At 38.3% G+C, this 18,612-nt stretch overlaps 1 protein-coding gene across 5 annotated transcripts in view; it reads left to right on the forward strand.

The window, feature by feature from the left end:
• The window catches only part of RBPJ (recombination signal binding protein for immunoglobulin kappa J region), a 144,807-nt gene that overhangs the window by 95,801 nt on the left and 30,394 nt on the right, over window positions 1-18,612 (forward strand). Inside the window, exon 1 of one of the 5 annotated variants that reach the window (XM_066185571.1) lies at window positions 13,656-13,746. The exons of the other annotated variants lie outside the window; for them this stretch is intronic. The gene's annotated coding sequence lies outside the window, so the exon portion shown is untranslated. Of the gene's footprint in view, window positions 1-13,655; window positions 13,747-18,612 lie in introns of those variants that run through there. 5 annotated transcript variants of the gene reach the window in all.

The raw sequence follows: 18,612 nt of genomic DNA on the forward strand, positions 1-18,612 counted from the left end.
TGACGACGAGTAAAATCCTCAATAATGTTGTATCTCCCAGAAGTTATGGGGATATATCAAGACTATTTTGGACGTGTCTTTTTGTCCAAGTATTTTTCTGGCCAAATTCCTTTCTTCTACTTTTCAGTGCTTCTTTGTCAGCATTGAGTCCTGGGGTGTTGCTGGTTTGGTGTAGTTTGTTGGGGCTTTTTTAGGTTTGGTTGTTGGTTGGTTGGGGGTTTCTTGGTGGTTTTTTCTTTGTGTGTGGGGGTTTTGTTTGCTTTTTTAATTTTCCTGTTGCATTTCAGTTTTTTTTCTTTTACTGTTGCACGGTTGATGTTGCTTTTGGTTTGTTTTGTTTATGTGTGCATTACAAATTTCTCACTATTAAGTCATGGAGAGCAGTTAATCAAAATAAGTATTTGGGATTAGGCTTCCTCTTTAAAAGAGGCTGGTAGCACACTTGATATATTGTGACAAACTTTTAGTCAGCACAAATGATACTTAGATGGAATTCTGATCACAATATAAAAGTCCAAGGGATCTTTGTGTAAGTACTAAATTTACAAGAGTGCCCTCCTCTGTTAATTGTTTTGCTGTTGATTATGGAGGTAACGTATCTCTTAGTTTGTCTGTAAGACTGATAGAAAAATGTGTTAAGTAGAGAGAAAAAAAACAGGTAGTTCTCTAGAGCCAAAGGAAATTTTTTGCTCTAAGAGTCACCTGAAGCAGGAAAGGCAAGAAAACCTATTCTGATAATCTGTTTTAATTAATAATACAGATGTTGGCCAGGCTCATATTCAGGTTTGATAATACAGTAAATAAGGTCAGTGTTTGCAGTGCTTACGTTTAGATAGCAGCACTCTCAAAATACCAAGAACTGTGTTAAAACAAATGTGAGAACTATGCCAAAATAAACATCAGAACTTTCTGCTTTTTTTTTTTTTTTTTTTTTTTTGCAATGGGCAAAATACCTGTATTTCACAACAGTTAGCAGGCAAAACAAAGGAGTCGTTATAAAACAATGTTTAAAAAAGGTTTTACTGAGTTTTACTCCCCATCAGCTTGAAGTGATAAATCATACTTCAGATGGTAGCAAAGGAAAAGTAGACTAGGCCTTTACAGTCATTTGTGATTGTTAAAGAGTACTAGAAAGTATAGGGGAACTCCTGTTGCTGGATCCCTTGTGCTGTAAGGGTAGTAGTAGTTGTTCTTTTTGACTGGCTGCATGTAGCTTTAGAGACTGCAGTAAACAAAAGGTGACCTCAGAAGATACACTGAAGGAACCTCTCAAGGCAGAGTTTGAAGCCAGTCCTTAGGTGAGCGTTCCTTGAAAGTAACCTGAATTTCCATATGGAAATAAAATGTAGAAGAAGAAAAGCTCTGCACATATTCCATGTTTTTCCAATGTTTCTGGGCTCTGTGGTTTTTCTGGAAAAAAATCTTAACTTTTTTTTTGATTTTGAAATACTTAGTAAATAATCAGAAAAACTGAACTGACCTTACTGCCTTGATGTCTCACCATATTGCTGGATGGCACTTAAGAGTTAGCACTGGACTGCTTAGACTTGTCAGTTTGTATAGTCATGAAAATAGCATTGCATCAGGTTAAATTTAAAAGTTTATCTTTTTCAGTTTGACTAGTTCTCTAAAAAACCCCAAAAGCATCAGGCCTATGTTTGCCAGAAGGTATTAGGCTGTGGTGAATATTAATTAGAGACTTCTTCACTTACTGAAAGTTTTCCTCAGTCCTTAGGGTTCAAATTGTGGATATCATTGTTGGAAGTACTCAGCAGATTTTACTGGTGGCACTTCTGTTATTTTCTTTGTTGTGTTCAGTATTCTCCTACCTAATGGTCCTGATCATAGAAGAGTTTTTTCAGTAATGATACTACTTTTTTTAAAGATGAAAAATACTATTCTGCCATTGTACAAACTGCACTCCTAGCTAATATTTTCTCTTTTTTTGTTTTGACATTAGTTGAAAAACATGTATAACCACTGCTTGACATTCCTTTCCTCTGATTCCAGTTTTTATCTGGTCAATTCTGCTTCCTCTTGTTACATATAAAGCATACTGAAATAACATAGGGTATTGTATTTTGCTTACTCATTTTCAATTGTGTTCTCTCCTGAATTTTGTGAGTAGCCCTCAATTAGTTTTGCTTCTGGATCTCCTTTTTTTTTTCTCTTTTTTTTCTTATTTTCTTTTTTTTTTCTCTCTTTAATTATTTTTAATGGAGGAGTACACCAGAGTACTTTCCCTGTTTTTTTGTTTTTGTTTTTTTTCTGTGAAGTTTCTGTGTAAGTCCCATTCTCCTTGTTTCTGGGTAATCCATGTTCACTTATGTTTGTCCAGAGCAGTACTTTTACTTTCAGACTACCTCCCAACAGTTGTTCCTTTTTTCCCCTAAATTTTGCTGTTACTAGCTGTAAGGGTTGTGGTGTACTTAGAGCATCACCACGACCATTATCCACAGAGCAGGGAAGCCTCTGTTGCTACTCAGCTGGTGTGATAATCTAACAACTGTATGTTTTAAATCTAGTCCGAACCCTATTCCTTTTGGGAACTTGAAACTTGGCTTTGTCAGTGTCTTGGATCATGAGAGGGGGTGTCTAATAAGCACTTGTATGTGACTTGTCTCCCCCCTCAAGAACTGATGAGGATTGGAGAGAAAATCTAAAGAATTCAAGAAGCTGAGATATCTCATGTAACAAAAGACAAAACATTGATACAGAGAGAGAAGCGTGAAACTTCAGTTCTATTGGTAAAGCCGGAGAAAGATCCAGTGTTACTATTGTGAAGGCAGGAAATGTATTTTGGGAGGGAGAAGAAGACATAGTGAAGGATCACTTTATTTTGGAGTTTTGTTTTTTGCTCTTACCACCCTTCTTTCTTTTGAAATGTTTCAATCCTCTTCATGTATGGAAAGCTACTATTATTTTTTTATCCTTTTGCTACACCAAAGAGAATGGGTAAAATAGAACTTTGAATATGGACCGCAGTCTGTTGCTCATGGCTTTGTAGTGTGTGTATATTGAAAGCTGTGAAGAAGCAGGACACTTTGTTCGTACTGACATGGTGTATTTCTAAAGCAGCAGAACAGGGAGAAAGGATTGTTTTTGAAGTGATGAATGCAAACAAAGTAAAACTGAGACCAGGTTAAATTCTGTAAATAAGCATTGCCCAAAAAGTGATGGGTGTGTGTCTGTGTATACAGATACACTTAAAAGTGTTTGTTATACAGCTTTAATATACAACTTGGATTTATATTTACTATACAGACAGTTTCTTCTAACATAAGGTAGGTTAAAAGAGCATGTGTGACATTCTGCATAAAATTGCAATTTTTCTTTTTGCCTGGTGCAGTGGTTGAATGCAAGCACTTGGTTTGCTTTTCTTAATACCTTTTTAGAACCCTAGAAAAATGGTATCATACCAGTGTGTCTTAATGTAGGTTAAAAATTACCAGTTTGATCACAATAGTTCTGTCTTATGCTTTTTGTTCTCATTATAGAAGGCATCTTTATTAGTGATACACGTCCTGATCTTGTCTGTTCTTGCTTCAAAAAACCAAAAAAAGTATTTGAAGGCTTGCAATACAGATATTCTGGAAGTAGATGTGTAACAATGGTGCACTTTTCTTCCAACAGTGAGCCTCAGTTTACTTTTGCTGATTAAACAGCTCATGTAGACCTTTGTCTAAAGCATTTTTCCCACTTCATTTTGGAACAAAATTTAGAAAGTCAAACAGGCATATCCTTTGGATATCAGAATTGAGTAATTGTTCCAGCCAGCGAGGCTCACGTGTGCAACCTTGCTCCTTTGGTTAAAGGTTTTTTCCTTTGGTAAAAAGAATCTTCAAACTATCAGTCTTGCAACACTGGTCCATAGTTGGAGAAACAGGAAACAAACACTTGGACATTGTCCCAGATCACCATTGCTCTTTCAGTTTGTGGCGTCTTCCTTTTTTTCAGCTGCTTTCTTAATTTCTTTCTTGGAAACCAAAAGTAGCTTCATGCAGTTTTCCTAAGAGTTGAGTCATTTATCAGCTTCTCCTTTGCCAAATAATCTGTAATGGAATCCACTATATTTTCTCTGCCTGAGGCTGTTTATTGCATTGTCCACTTGCTTTTGACTTGCTGTCTCAGTCCTTTTGATTGCTTATTGTGTCTGTTTTCTGCAGTGTTGTAGTTGATTGTAGCTGTTAGAAACATCTGCAGGACTCTCAAGTTCAAAGTGCCCTAGGTGTTGGCACGGTGTCCTTCCTGTAAGTAACCTGCATTCACCTGCCACTCAAGCTGCTGTGGGGTGGCATGCTGGTCCGGGGAGCCCTTTTAACAGGGCTCTAGTACACCTTAAAGGGTGGACTCTGGTCTTTGTTATAAAATCAGTCAGGATAGCTGGAGCTCCGTATACTCCCTGTGTTTTGGGAAGAATGGTGTGCTGAATGTTGAGTGTACTTCAGGTTTGTCCTGAGGTGTGCTGGCGTGGCCAACCGGATCTTATAAGTAGTAAAAGGATCATAGTTGAAAAGCTGTTGGGCGCATGTCATGGCATTGTTTGTGTAGTTAATGAAGATCTATTTCCTAAAGGGCATTGTGCTGTGTAGTTGCCAGTCTCTTAGGGAAAACTGGTAAATCCTTTCTTTTTTAAAAAAAAACCCAAAAAGCTAACTTGGTCCGGAAAACTCCACAGCACCACTCCTTTGCCGCCCTCCCCTCCCCCCCAAAAAATACCAGTAGAGATTTGTTATTCTTTCCCTTAGCATTTGTGGTTAATTTTATTAACCACAAACTCTCGGGGAGTAAGCATTTGTATTATCATGCCACACTTGACAGCTGGTTTCTGCATGTACCTTCAGACAGCAGGGACGTTCTGTCACAGCGCTTTGGTCAGCGGTGAGCGTCTCTGGCTGCTGAGCTGGGTGATTCGCAGGCTTTTCCAGTGTCACTCCAGTATGAACCTGGATTTACTAATCCATTAAAAATAAATTTTAATTCTGGGGTGGGATGACTCTTGGAGGCTGATCATATTGATGATGTGAAGTTGCCTTGGGCTTTCCTTGCACTGAACCGAAAATAGTCACAGACAGGAGAATGTTCAGAGGAGGTACCATTAGGCTTGTATGGTCCTTGCATTTCTTCAGCTATCCATTAATCCTGCTGCTGGAACTGGAGAAATGGATTGCTGGAGCCTTCCTTGGCTTGAATAAGAATAACCTGTGCATGCACTAGCAGTGGGAGCAGAAGGCCCTGCATGCCTTGGTGGATTGTCTTAACTCTGTCCTTCTTCCTCCTCTTTGTCTCACTTTCTAACAGCAAAAGGGTATGGAGAGGAATGGATAGATGCTGGGCTGGGCCTGGGGAACAGAATGAACTCTCTGAAGGTAGATAATGATGTATGTATATGTGTGTGGAGGCAATTGTCTCTTGAATTTTCTACTCCTGCAAAGGCACTGAAGAAATTTTGGAGGTGGGAAAAGTAGATTTTGCTGTCTCAGTGTTAAAGTTTTTATCTGATTCTTTATGTTTTTATTTATTGGGGTGCGGAAACATTGAGTGACTTCTCTGGTCTATTCTTTTATTTAGCTGTAGGGAAGTTCTTCTTCCCACCCCCCCAAGGAGTTTCCTGTGTGTATGGAAAAATAAAAAACAGAAGTGAAAAATACCTCGGGCTTCCAAACCTGTCACTCATGTTTCACTTCTCCCACTACCTTTCCTGTCATACAGGTAGTCCAGCAGTCCTTCCCCTGCCGCATTGCAATGCCATCTATCTAAAAAGCTAGACACTGTCATAGCAAACATGGTAGCTAACTTGGGGATCTTCGGACCGTCTCTTACATTTGGCACCCCAAATTATTACAGCAACCTGTGAACCACTGGGGAAATAAAGAAAATTTACACAGTGCTACACTTTTCTGGTGTTTGTCTTTAACTTGCCAGAATGTTTTATTAGGCTTTTTTTCAGGCTAGTAAATATAACATAACTCTGATACCTGTTCCAAGAGCTTTATAGTTACAAATAAATTCAGTATGCAACTCATAGGCTTTTTTTTAAAATCCACTTAAGGCAGGGGCCCTGAAATTGTGTGTAATTCAACAGTTAAGTTGCATTTCATAGTGTGTTACTGTCACTAGAAATTCTGGAGACCCTCTGTTTACAGTCTGACTGTAGAGCAAATAGTTTCTCTATTTCTTATGCCTAGGTGAGCAGTATGTAGATAACATCCTGTATTCATTATGAATGTTGTCTTCACAGTATTTATTATTTCCCACAACTATATATGATAATCTAAGCGGTTTAAAACTTGTAATCTGAATTTTCTTCATTTGTTTAGACTGCATTTTGTGTGTGTTCTCTTGTCATGTAACAGGTTTGTGGGTTTTTAGCCCCTTAAGTTGTTCTGTAAATGGTAGGACTAAAGAACTTCTGTATCCTGTACACATGTGCCTTGTATGGTGAGGAAAGTTTGTGGGACAGTACCATGAACTCCTTCATTCCTAATGGGCAGAGTGTAGTGGTAATAGATCTAAGGCATAAGCTTACTGTCTAGCCAAATATGCGAAGTGGTCAGCTGTGAAACAGTGATTTCCAAATTCTGCTTTGTCTTCTTTGATGACATTGGAAATGTCTGTGCAGCTTCCAGTTTTCATAAAACTCATAGCAACTTAATATTATTTAAAAACTCATTTCTTTCTTTTAAACTTAGTTAAAACTGATTTATGGGCTCTTAAGTTATTGCAAGGATGGCTAATCAATTTATTAATTGTATTAATACAGTACTAAGCCTGCCCTGTGGACAGAGTATGCCATATTTTCCAGAATGCATTAGTGCCTTGAAGAAAAGATACCATTTCTCTAAAACGGTGAATTCTAAGTGGCAGCTTCTAATATAGGTTATCCCCTGATTTTTCTTTCACATGAGATTTTTTTGTCATTTATCTTGGCTGTGTGGCCGTCTGCATATTTTCATTCCATAGTTTAGCTCATCTATCTGGTTGTTGAACTTGAATTTTTTCTTCTGTTTCGAAGAGTTCAGTGTGCCCTGTTTGAGGCAGCAGTGGGGAGAAATTTCAGGAAGGAGATCTCTTTATAGACTGGTGTGTTCCACATACTGCACACTTGGTAGTCCTGCACTGGTCATCATTTTTAGCTGGTCGAGGTACGCTTGACAGGGTTGGTAGCCGCTAACTGAAGTGACAAATTTGGTTGTTTAGTGCTTCAAGACACTTTTGACAATTTACATTCCCTTCTGTCCTGAATGTGCTTGGAAGGATGAGAGAATGTTTTGAGAAGAGGTTGGGTTCAGAGCTCAGCAGTTGGGAGCCCTCACAGCACTGCTGAGGCCCGCTTTTCATGCTGTAAAATCCTTGAAAAATTGTGCCAGCACAGGCATTATTCTGGGAAACCCATGTTGTAGCAGTCACAGGTTCAAGATAATGCACAGTTAAAGTGCTGTTGGGTAATTTTCCTTTAAAAAATACTGGTTCCTTAAATACTTAAAATACTTACGTTAAGTAAAGTTTGTCTCAAAAAAAATTTCTTGTTTTCAAATTGGCTTCGTGGTTTCTAATGTACCTCATTAAGATGCAGGGAGAAGTTTTACCAGTAATTTGCATCTGTGTGGAGTTTAAACTTGACAAACCTGAAAAGCAAGCCTTCTTGAATTAAGTATGATTCACACAATTTCCATTTTAAAAAATGGACAATAATAACAACTGCTTTGCATTTGTGCTCTTCAGATTTTTTTTCTTATGAAAAATGCCACGTGAAAGCTGTTAGGGTACAACAGGAGCACGTGTGGCTGTGTAAGAGAACTGTAATACTATGATACCAGAAAAAAGGATGATAAGGTGTTAGCTTGCTGACATTCCAGCTGTGTAATCTAATCTTTTCATATGGTTATTGTAAATGTACTGTGATAAGGAGGAGGAAAAGTTTATTATTGGAGTGTCTGTTTAACTATCTCGTAGAGGGATCATTGACCCAGTTACCATAACAGTTGTTAAAAGTATTATCATATTTGATGGTACGCATTGTGGAGATTATATTTCTCTAGCAATTTGTTTCTAATTATTTTAGTTTTACAATTATAAATAACAATAATTAGAAGGAGCTTCTAGCTTATAAAATTTAAACAGAAGTAGAGTTTTTGTTGTGCTCATCCTATTTTTGTCTTTCTCCTTCAAGTCAAGTAGTTTTTAAATGGGAATATGAATTTCTGTCTTTCCTATGTTGGAATGCTATATTAATTATTACAGGGGCTGTAGCTGCAGTATAATTTAATATCTTCGAATTTAACTGTAAATTAATTCAACAACAGTGACAAAAGGTCCAAAGCTTTCAAATCTTTTAAAACAACTGTTTTTCTTAAAACACAGGTTTGTAAACTGTAGATGGAATATTACCTAATTTTGCCGTCTTTGCTAGTTACGTGACTTTAAAGGTCTAAGAATAATTTGCTTACATTAAATGCTTTCCAGTTGGAGACCTTCAGCACAATCACAGGGAAGAGGCAAACAGTGGAGAATGGCCTCCAACTGATTTAGTTGTCCTAGGAAGTTGAAAAAGAACCTTCTAATTCTCATTCTTTTCTGGGATGTGTTTATTGCTGCTGTTTTTATATTCATGGGATGATGTATTCATAAGCTTAACTATGAAACAATGCACTCGAGATTGATTAATTCTAGGATACTGACAACTCATTTTGCAACTGCGCCCAGTTAATGTCAGTGTAACCACATAATTCCTGGGTGATGCAAGAAAACATCTGTTATCTAGGAAACCCTATAATTTTGTAACACAGGTTGGTGCCAAATACAGCTTTGTTAAAAGGTGTAAGTATGCACAGGTTTTGTGTCATCATTTTAATCTGCTGAGGAGGTAAATTTTATTTACCAATTTGGAAATTACTGTTTGCATGGCAACCTGCTTAGGTGCTGATAACCTATTCTCTGCTTGCATACTGATACGATTTTTGTATTGTTTAACAAGTTTAGGATCAGTAGGTGAGACATAGTTCAGAGAAATAAGCTTATAGAACTCTAGCAGTTTATTGAATATAAGGAACTGTTTCCATATTGCATTTTGAAGGCTCACAGTATAGAAGTTGGAGGAAGAAAGGGAATGAAAGGAGAGGGTACGTAGTGTAATAATACTGTGTTAAAAGAAAATTATATTGTATAAAAAAGCTGTCTGAAAGTCGCTGAGTTGCCAGAGGAAGAAGGTGAAGGGGAATTGTCCCCATTTCTTAGTGGTGTTTTTTACAAGTGTGAAAATACAGTAAAGATATTTAAAAATGGCTCTTGAAACTTGCTTTGGAGGGCTGGGCACTGCTGTCAGAGCTCACAGTTGCTAAAACAAGACCAGTTAAGGGAGTGTATGAATTGTTTTTGGTTGGCTTTTTGCTATTACTGTTATTACTATAAATATTATTTATGTTATTTGCAATAATATTAAGTGGGTCGAATTTGAAGACAGGGGTGCACCAGGTTTCTAATAGTGCCTTGCTACCAAAGTAGGTGGTCACATTCTCCTGAGTGTGCCTGGTGATTGCACTGTGGTGGTGCTGGCTGGCATTCACTGGGACTGTGATTGAATCAATAAAATCCCCTTTCCCCTTTCCCCTTTCCCCTTTCCCCTTTCCCCTTTCCCCTTTCCCCTTTCCCCTTTCCCCTTTCCCCTTTCCCCTTTCCCCTTTCCCCTTTCCCCTTTCCCCTTTCCCCTTTCCCCTTTCCCCTTTCCCCTTTCCCCTTTCCCCTTTCCCCTTTCCCCTTTCCCCTTTCCCCTTTCCCCTTGTTTTTTTCTGGGTTGCTGATTTGAATTTATCTGTGGAGAGGTCTGACTAGTGCTGGAATTTGGTGTTTGAGGATAGGTCAGTGCAGCTGGGGGAAGCTGGCAGGAAAGACCTGTTTGGCAGTGACAGATCAGCTCAGCTGCCTCTGAAGCCACAGTCCAACTGTGAACTGGAGCAGCTGGGATACAGGCAAGTTTGCTTGCCCTGACCTAGCAGAGGTGGGAAAGGCATTTGAGGCAGTGGTGACTTAAACTGTCACAGCAAGACTTGTCAGAGTTGGTCTGCTTAAACCTTAGAGATGTCAGTTTACTTAGCTGTCATTTTTCATTAAGTTCTGACTGCACTTGAGGTGAGAGCCTTATAGGTATCCTAAGCTAAACTTTGACTTAGGGTGTTAGTCTCTTGGTCAGATCTTTTAATTTTGCTTAAGATTTGTGATTTACGAGTCATTTTCCGTACTGTACTCCTCTGTGTGTTTTCTTGCATTGTAGTTCTAGCCCGTGAGAGTTACAGGCTTGCTTAGCTGCTCTTGTAATCCTTTTTGGCTTTTGTTGAAGTTGAGTTTGCTGAGGTGACCAAACAGCTTTCTGCAACCAACATGACAGGTTTCCTTGTCTCCTGCTTTGCTGTGTATTAGTGGTGTGCCAGACTGATGGACTGAGTTAGCTCCTTTTGAAGGTCTGAGCACTGCAGGTGGTGTAGGGGAAGCGAGTTGAGGAGCTTGGAGCAGAGACAGTAAGCCCCTTAGAGACAGATTAGGCCATTCTCCCTGTTTTTCTGCTCATAGGAAGCAGTTGCTGTAGCAATAAAGCTCCTTTGTTTATGAGGATGTAAGGAAAAGGATATGGAAGAGTGATTATCTTATTACTTCATTAGAGCCGTGGTTAGAGATTTTTGAAGCTGACCGATGGCTGTCCCCATCAAGAACCTGTTAGCTCCTAAAGAAGTGTTCCAAAGAAATACATCTTTGCTTTTATGGTTAGTGAGGTTACTCTGGCTTTTTGAGAATCTTTTGTCTTTGCAAATTCAATATGGTTCTTTACCACTTCCTTACAAAATCATTCACAACTTCTCTTTTTATTATAGATTTTTGGTAGTGAATGATGGTGGTTCAAAGAAAACCGTGAACCTTAACTTCTTGTCCTTCTTTTTGTTCACTTTTTTTAAAAGTTATCTTCTGCACACAATATCAGTGCTTATCTTCCAGTTAAACATGGAAATTACATTTACACAGGAGGAACTGTTCTTCAAACACTGCAGACATTCAGTCACTGAAATGAAAGTTGAGCAAATCCTTAGGTACTATACTATAGTGCTGAGTTCCTATATTGGTGGTAAAGTGGTTGAAAAAGTCTCCTCCTATATCTAATTTATGACTTTTTTCAAGTAATCGGGCAACAAAGATAATAATTAGAATACTTAGTAGTTTTTCCCTCGTGCTTCTAAATAAAAAACCTCTTCAGACTAAATCTTATTTGCAGTTATGGGCCAATAGTAACTCTAAAAAGCACTGGTTTGGTACTCAGTAGCTCTGTTCTTGCCATATTTAGTTTTTAAAAGGTAGCTGTTTGTTTTTTAAGGAATTGCTGATACTGAATTATAGTTTAGTAGGGGATATATAATCACTTTCTTGGGAAATGAAAGTCAAGTTTGCTTGTGAAGTATATATTCAAAGGTGATGTGCAAGGTGAGATCCAGAGGAAAATTTGCTGTGTCAGATGGACGAGAAGAGTTATAGTAATCATAAGCTGAGCAAAGTCAGTCAATGAGAGCTGTGACTGTGGGATGTTTTGTGTACAATTATGCTCCAGAGTGATTTTATGTATCACCATTACTTTAATACTCAATTTTTGTGAACTATGTGCAGGTGTTTTCCTTTTTCCAAGTATCTACCCTCTTTTGGTTTGAATGGATGAAGATAAAACTTACGAGTGCATTCCTTATGCAGTTATAATAGCTGAGCCAAATTGTACTGTGTTTTAGGGACTGAGATTCTGTTGGCATGCTGATTTTTCAAGCTAATAACTCATTCAGTTGCTGAGGTACGTGTATCCAAGCCTGCAGTTTCCACTAAACATTTGAGCCAATGTTATCAGGCAATTAATAAAAAAGAATAATAGTATGTGAATAGTATGTGAGTATGAAGGAATAATGATAGATTTAGTAATGTTTTACTGTGTTTCTTACTTTTTACACCACTCCAACTTTTTAATGGCTGTATCTTTTAAGTTGGTAGTATCCAAGCTCTTTAGTGTACCTGAGATCTTTGGATTACGAGCTCCTTGTTGCAGGTACCTACAGCTAAAAGCAGGAGCAAGGAAAACACATCTCCAGGTGTATGTTTAAGCACTTCCTCATTAAACAAGCTACCATTACTGACTTCCTTGCCTCACTTAGTGTGGCAGAGTTGTGCGAATGCTGTCTTGATTAAAATTATGTCCTGTGTGGACAAGACCTTTGACTTCTAGAGTCATATACAAGTATAGTGATTACTGTGTGGAGTTCTTTCCTCATCTAGGTAGACTGCTATAAAGAAGTGAATTTGTTTACTTTCTGTAAGTTGTTTAAAAGTGAACCTGCTTACTGATACAGTGCAAGCTTCCTTTAAAATGCAGCTGTGGTTCTGTGATTTTATGGGGATTGGATAAGAGAGGACAATAATGAAAGCAGTGTGGGAGGATGAAAGCAGGTCAGAAAAGGGAGAGGGAGTTTCTAATTGAACCAGTGACTTGCAGTGAGAGGGCGTGACCAAGTGAAGCAGAGCTTTTTCTTTTGTATTTTTGTCAGTATTATTTGATATAGTGCCAAAAGTGTGTACAGCACTGTAGAGTGGAAGACTTGTTTCAAACACATAACATACTCCCTGTGTTGGAGGACTTGAATTCTTTAAGTATAGTTGGGGGCAGTGCAGAATCATGCAGTACAAAGATGTGATAGTGCATGGTTGGGGGCATTCACCCTGGAGCAGGTGGGTCTTTGTTGTTGTTGTTGTTGTTGAAGAGGGGGAATGTTTTGTGTATTGATCAAAAACTTTCTGGTTTTGTGATTTCAGGGGCTGCTGTGCCCCCTACTTCCAAAGAGTCACAGTGCAGTTGGACCACCCATCGTTCACTCTTTAGAGAAGAGAAAGGGACTTCAGGAGTAGTAGAAATCCATTGTTCGTGTCCGTTACACATTCTTGATTGCTGTGGTTTTAATTAATTTTATCTCCTTTTGTAGGATGGATAAGAAAGAGAGTACTTTGTGTCAATAGTGTTTCGAAGCAAGTTGGCTGAGACTGGTTCTTTGTATGTGAATGTGAAAACTGTATTTGTTTTTAAAAATGGGTTGGCTTTTAATTCAGCTCTAACCTTCAGAACAAAGTCTTTATAGCAATATTTGTTGCAGTATTTTATAGCAATATTTGTTGCATTATATTTGTTACAGTAGACACCCTAATGAGAATCAGGGCCGAAGTGCTGCTGGCAGGCAAAAGTGAGAGTGACTTGATGACTGCATGTGACTCTGTTAGTGAGTGTGCTCATCCTGAAGGATGAACCAGCCTGTGATGGGTGAGGTGGAGGCTGTCAGTCAGTTTGTTGACTTCATCAGCCCCAGGAGGGTCACACTTAGGGACATAGTTGTGTCTGGAGGGAGCAACAGGGAAGATAGGTGTCATTTCTTCAGCATTTTCTGTGCCTCAGCTGTGTGATATGCAGAACAAGACAATATTTAGGGTGTGAGTAGTTTAAGGATTTAAAGACTCTGTATTCTATGATGCTGTGCAGATAGTTAGGAACACAGGGTATGCTGGGTCACATTAGTCTGTATGGTATTAAGTTACAACAACCTACAAAAATCAGTGGAGGGCAAAACCCCAGAAAACTTTTGGACATGGAGGGGGAGTTGCCTGAGAAATGTTGATCTGCTGAGAATTTTGTGAAGAATGAAGGTTGTGTGCAATTGTAGGCTGTGGAGTATGGAGTGGGTAAGAATTACTTCATCATCTGTCCTTTCTTTTGACAATATTAGCTTGTTTATTTTAGTTTTTTAGTTTGTGTTTGCTATGTGGAGGTTGTTTAGTGCTGGATGTTACTGGTAATACCACTGTTCCTGTTTTTCCATAATCCGACTTGTGTGTATTGAACCTGTTTTTGTTTTGGAGAAGATAAAGTTTTCCTTCTGAAGGCTTTGTTTTAGCCATTGGTATGGTTCATTTATTTAACTATCTTCATCCATGGAGAAGATCAGTGTGAAATGTTCTGTTTGAGCATAGGTAATTGCTGGTGTTTACTTCCATGTTAACTGAATTCTTATATACAATTACATCTTTTGCATTTATCGCTTGGAAATTGTGTCCTTGAGGTGTTTTGACTTTTTAATCATATGTAAAACGTGCAGGTCATCACTTTTTTGAGCTCTGCATTTTTAGTACTGACGTATCCTATGTGCTCTTCTCAAATTCATTTGAAAAGAAAGGATATCAGTGTGGAATAAGATGCACTTCTAGAAATGAACTCCAGCAGTTATTTCCAACAGGAGACATGTTCAGAGTGATATGGCTCCAACCACTGTATTAAATGGGGTGGTCTTTATGTGCCAGCTCATGCTGGATCATAAATGGCCTATTTTTCTAATATATAGGAATTCTCTTTGGGTCTGTGAAACCACCAGATGAGAAAATGTTTTCTAATTACAGATGATCACTTCCCTTGGGAGTTGTGTTCTAAAATGTTTGTAATAGACTATGGTTGTGTAGGTGAATGCACAGAAATATTTTCAGTATTTACATCTTGTCTTCACCGAAATCTCTGCACAGAAAAGTACGCCTACATTAACAGAATATCCTGTGTTTTAAATTAAATCCCTGATTTTGCAGTTGGTGTAACATGTTATCCTAAATGTAGAAATCTGCAAAACCAAAACAAGTCTGTGGAGTGGCTGAGTCTTACCATGTAGGTTGTAGCATGCTGTTCAATCCAAAGGAAGTGTTTCTAGCAAATGCCAGCTCAAGGGATCACTCCTCAGAATTAATTACTGTGCTCTGTACATGGGCACTGTTGTATATGTTGGCTTTGATAATTTCAGGCATGTTAAAAGTCCATAAATATAAACTTTCCTCAGTCCTTCTTCACTTCTTCACTAATTTGTCTATGGTAAGCAAATTGAAGCTGGAAATGGGCAGAGGATAGACAATTAAAAAGAGAAAAAAAAAAGTCCCAGCATGCTACATAAATCCATCTCTTTCAGCTTTTCTCGGATGATATCTCTGTTAGTGGCTGAAAAGAAATACTTTTATATTGATCCTCAAACTTTGAATGGAAACCTGAGTATTTAACTTTCCTGGATTTTAGATAAACTCAGTAGGCCAAGTAAACCCTTGAGATCCCATACTGGTGAGCTTGTAATATAGTGAGTTCCTGGTAATGGATCACAAAGTAACTTAAAAGTAATTATTTGAGAAGTATTTTCATTTCTCATGGTAGAAAGTAATATAGACCCTGTTAGAACAAGGGTCTGGTTATCTGGTACTAAGAGCTGAACACACACTTGACAGACTTTCTAGCTTTCCAGATATAGAAGTTATTTTAAAGCTGAGGTAGAATGATAAAAAAAATACCTGTAAATGACTTCTCTTATTTTATTTTTTTTCTTTACAAGGCTTTTGTCTGACTGTTGAGTCACAAACTCTTCTTGTTTGTTCACAAGTTATATGGCATTGTAAGAGGTCTAGGAAAAGATTGCACCTGACAGTTGACACTGTTTTTAGAACTGGACTTCAGTGAAGCACAAGAATTTCTTTTACTGCACTCCTGGTTGAAATACACTTAAGAATAGTTGAAATGGCAGTATTTCTTCCTTCCCAAGCCTATCGTACGTAATGGTTTGTGGGGTGCCAGCTATTTGATAGGTATTAGAAATGTTGGGACTTAACTTGAGCCTCTCACCAAACTTTATTGTCACTTCATATCGTTGGAGAGCAGAAGTTGGATTTTTTTTTTTGCATTCTTTCTTTCTGACTTGCATAATGTAGTTTGAGAGGTTGCCAAAGACTGTATAAAAATCTGGAGGTTTTTTATTAGACTCCTCCTGTTTCAAGCATTGTTCCCCTTGGTTGTCCTCTGAAGAAGTAAAATCCTTAATCACTCTATTCTGTATTTAATTTCTATGTTAAATACTCTGGGTCTTATACTGCCTTAAATTAGTGATTACCATATCTTATTTATCACAATGTTGAGACATTTGTGCTCTGGGAGATGGAACTGAAACTGAACAGTGGGAGGTAAGTTCCTTCCCAACCAGTTTCTTTGTGACACTTGTCTGGGGTTTTTTTTCTAAAATCCATACTGAGGTGTTATAGTAATCTCTTGTAGCCTATTAAAGAGTTCTTCTGACGTGTTCTGCAGCAAATAATGTGATATGTACTGTGGTATAGCAGGACAAATAAAGAATTGAATTTGCTCTTCAGGTATGATATTAGGCTTTTGCTACATCAGTCAAAAGCACCAGCAAGTGAGTAGGTCCAGTTGGCAGTCGGGTGTTTGGGTGTGAAACGTTTCCAGTGAATAGGCACTCTGTGCCTTTTTAAAATCTGGCATTTGTTTCCCATGCAGAAAGCATCCATTTTTCTGTTCTCATTGTACTGGGTCTGGCTGGGACAGAATTAATTTTCTTCATAGCAGCTGTTACCGTGCCATGTTCTTTGTGACCAGAGCAGCATTGATAACACTGTGGCCAGAACAGTGTTGATACTTTAGCTCTTTCTGAACTGTGTTTGCACAGCATCAAGGCCTTCTCTCCTTCTCACTCTGCCTGGTGTCTGTCCCCCCACAATGACTGAGGGGGTACAAGATGCTGAGGGCAATACAACCTGGCAGGTGACCCAAACAAACTGAAGAGGTATTCCATGCTGTATAATGTCATGTTCAGCAATAAACTGGAAGGGAGTAGGATTTAGAGAGGTTACGGAGCTTTTGCTTAGGAAGTGGCTTGGTATCAATCATGGGTGGTGGTGAATAGCCCCTTTCACTTTGTTTTTCTCTACTTCCACTTCTGCTTTGTAAGTTAAACAATTATATTATCTCAACATACAAGTTTTCTTGCTCTTTGTTCATGTTTTTCTCTCTACCCATCTGTTGGTGAGGGGGAAATACGCACCTGGATGGTTTAGTTACCTATGAGCAACAAAGCACCACATGATCTCTTCATGCTTGTGTAAGGCAGGAAGGAAATAGAGATCTCAACACATATTTGTTTTGAAAGGAACCTTGAAAGGTCATGGAGTCCAAATACCCTGCAGTGAGCAGGAACGTCTTCAGTCAGATGCGGTTGCTCAGAATCCTGTCCAGTGAATGTTTCCAAGGATGGGGCACCTACTGGCTTTCTGGCCAGCCTGGTTTTGGTTACTATGCTTTTGGATTCTTCAGGGTAAGGAGAGTATTGACTTTTATTTTCAGTGTTGAAATTTTTGAGACTCCAGGGAAACTTCTGTCACAAAAAAAATTGACACAGAAAACAGTAACTGTAGCGTATTTTTACGCTTTGTATATTCTGGAGTTAAATTTGAATGTTTTGCCTTGTCACAGATATTTCTGGTGCCCTGTTTCCCGTAGAGGTCTTGGGTCCATGCTTTTCATTTAGCAAGTCTTAGTTTGCTGCTCATGTCTTCCCATTCCCAGTCCTCCCTGTTTCTGCTGCTCCCCCATGTTGGCCTCTGCAACACACTTGCTTTCTGCTCAGCTGTTGTTTCTGCTGCAGTCAAATTTGACAACTCCCTTTTGCATTTTGCTTCTCTGGAGACCATTTACAGAAAGATCTGTGCTATTCTGACTAGATGCCAAAAAATGTGTCAGTCCATAGGCCAAGTGAAGATACAATACCTAATTGCTGAAGTTTGTCTCTATTTGTACGTTATGGAAATATTTTTTTAAGGCTTCTGTGCTCAGTACATAAAGGTGAATGGTCTTTCACAGGGACTGTTAAAATGATGTTCTTGGCTGAACACCAGTACCGGAAAAATTTGAAGTTCATATTCCAGGCGGGAGGATGCTAGAGCTGTTCAGTGACCATAGATCTTCAGTCAGAGTTGAAGATTGGATAGCATGTGATTTTTGTAGAGATGTTTTTTCATAGTTCTTTTTCTTGTAAATGGCAGAAGGGTTTTGGTTAATTTTCGCTTATTTTTTTTTCCATCCAAAGTTGACTTGACACATAGAACCATTGAATAAAAAAATTGAGGCAAATCATTTATATCCAGAAAATAAGACTATGTAACAAAAAAAAGTTTGGCATGTTTAGTAAAGGCATGCGACTGCTGATGGTGAAAACAGTGCAAATTCATATTCCTGCAGTCATAGAAAATGATAGTACATATTGTAGCTGAGCTAGGAATTCCAAATAGGATTTCACATTCTGTGTTGTCTGAAAACATTTGAAACTTAAACTGTATATTGTGCCATGTGTTTACCTAACCTGAGAATATGACAAGTTTGAGTAAAACTATCTACTGTACTGGTAAGATTAGTGTTAGTTCACTTGTTAACTTCCATACTTATTTGAAGGGCAGTAAAGAGATAAAAAGAGAAAGAAAGTGTTTCTTTACATTTCTGTGAATGGGGAAAAGAATTTTAAATGGTAAACTTGGAACTTGCTTAATGAAAAGTATGAACTTGAATGAAAAGAATGATTTGGGACATGATGTTGAAGAAAGTTATGCCTACAGTGCAAAGTGTGAAAGTGAAATTAATTTATGCAAAGCATCAGAAGACAAAACACAGGAAATAATAGAATGCTAACTGGTGGTTGGAAAAAGGAAGCAGGACTGGGAAAAGAATTATTAGGACAAGTATAACTT

This window comes from Chamaea fasciata, unplaced genomic scaffold (genome assembly GCF_029207755.1).
Source record: "Chamaea fasciata isolate MVZ Bird 193981 ecotype frontalis unplaced genomic scaffold, bChaFas1.0.hap1 SCAF_6, whole genome shotgun sequence".
Classification (NCBI taxonomy): domain Eukaryota; kingdom Metazoa; phylum Chordata; class Aves; order Passeriformes; family Sylviidae; genus Chamaea; species Chamaea fasciata.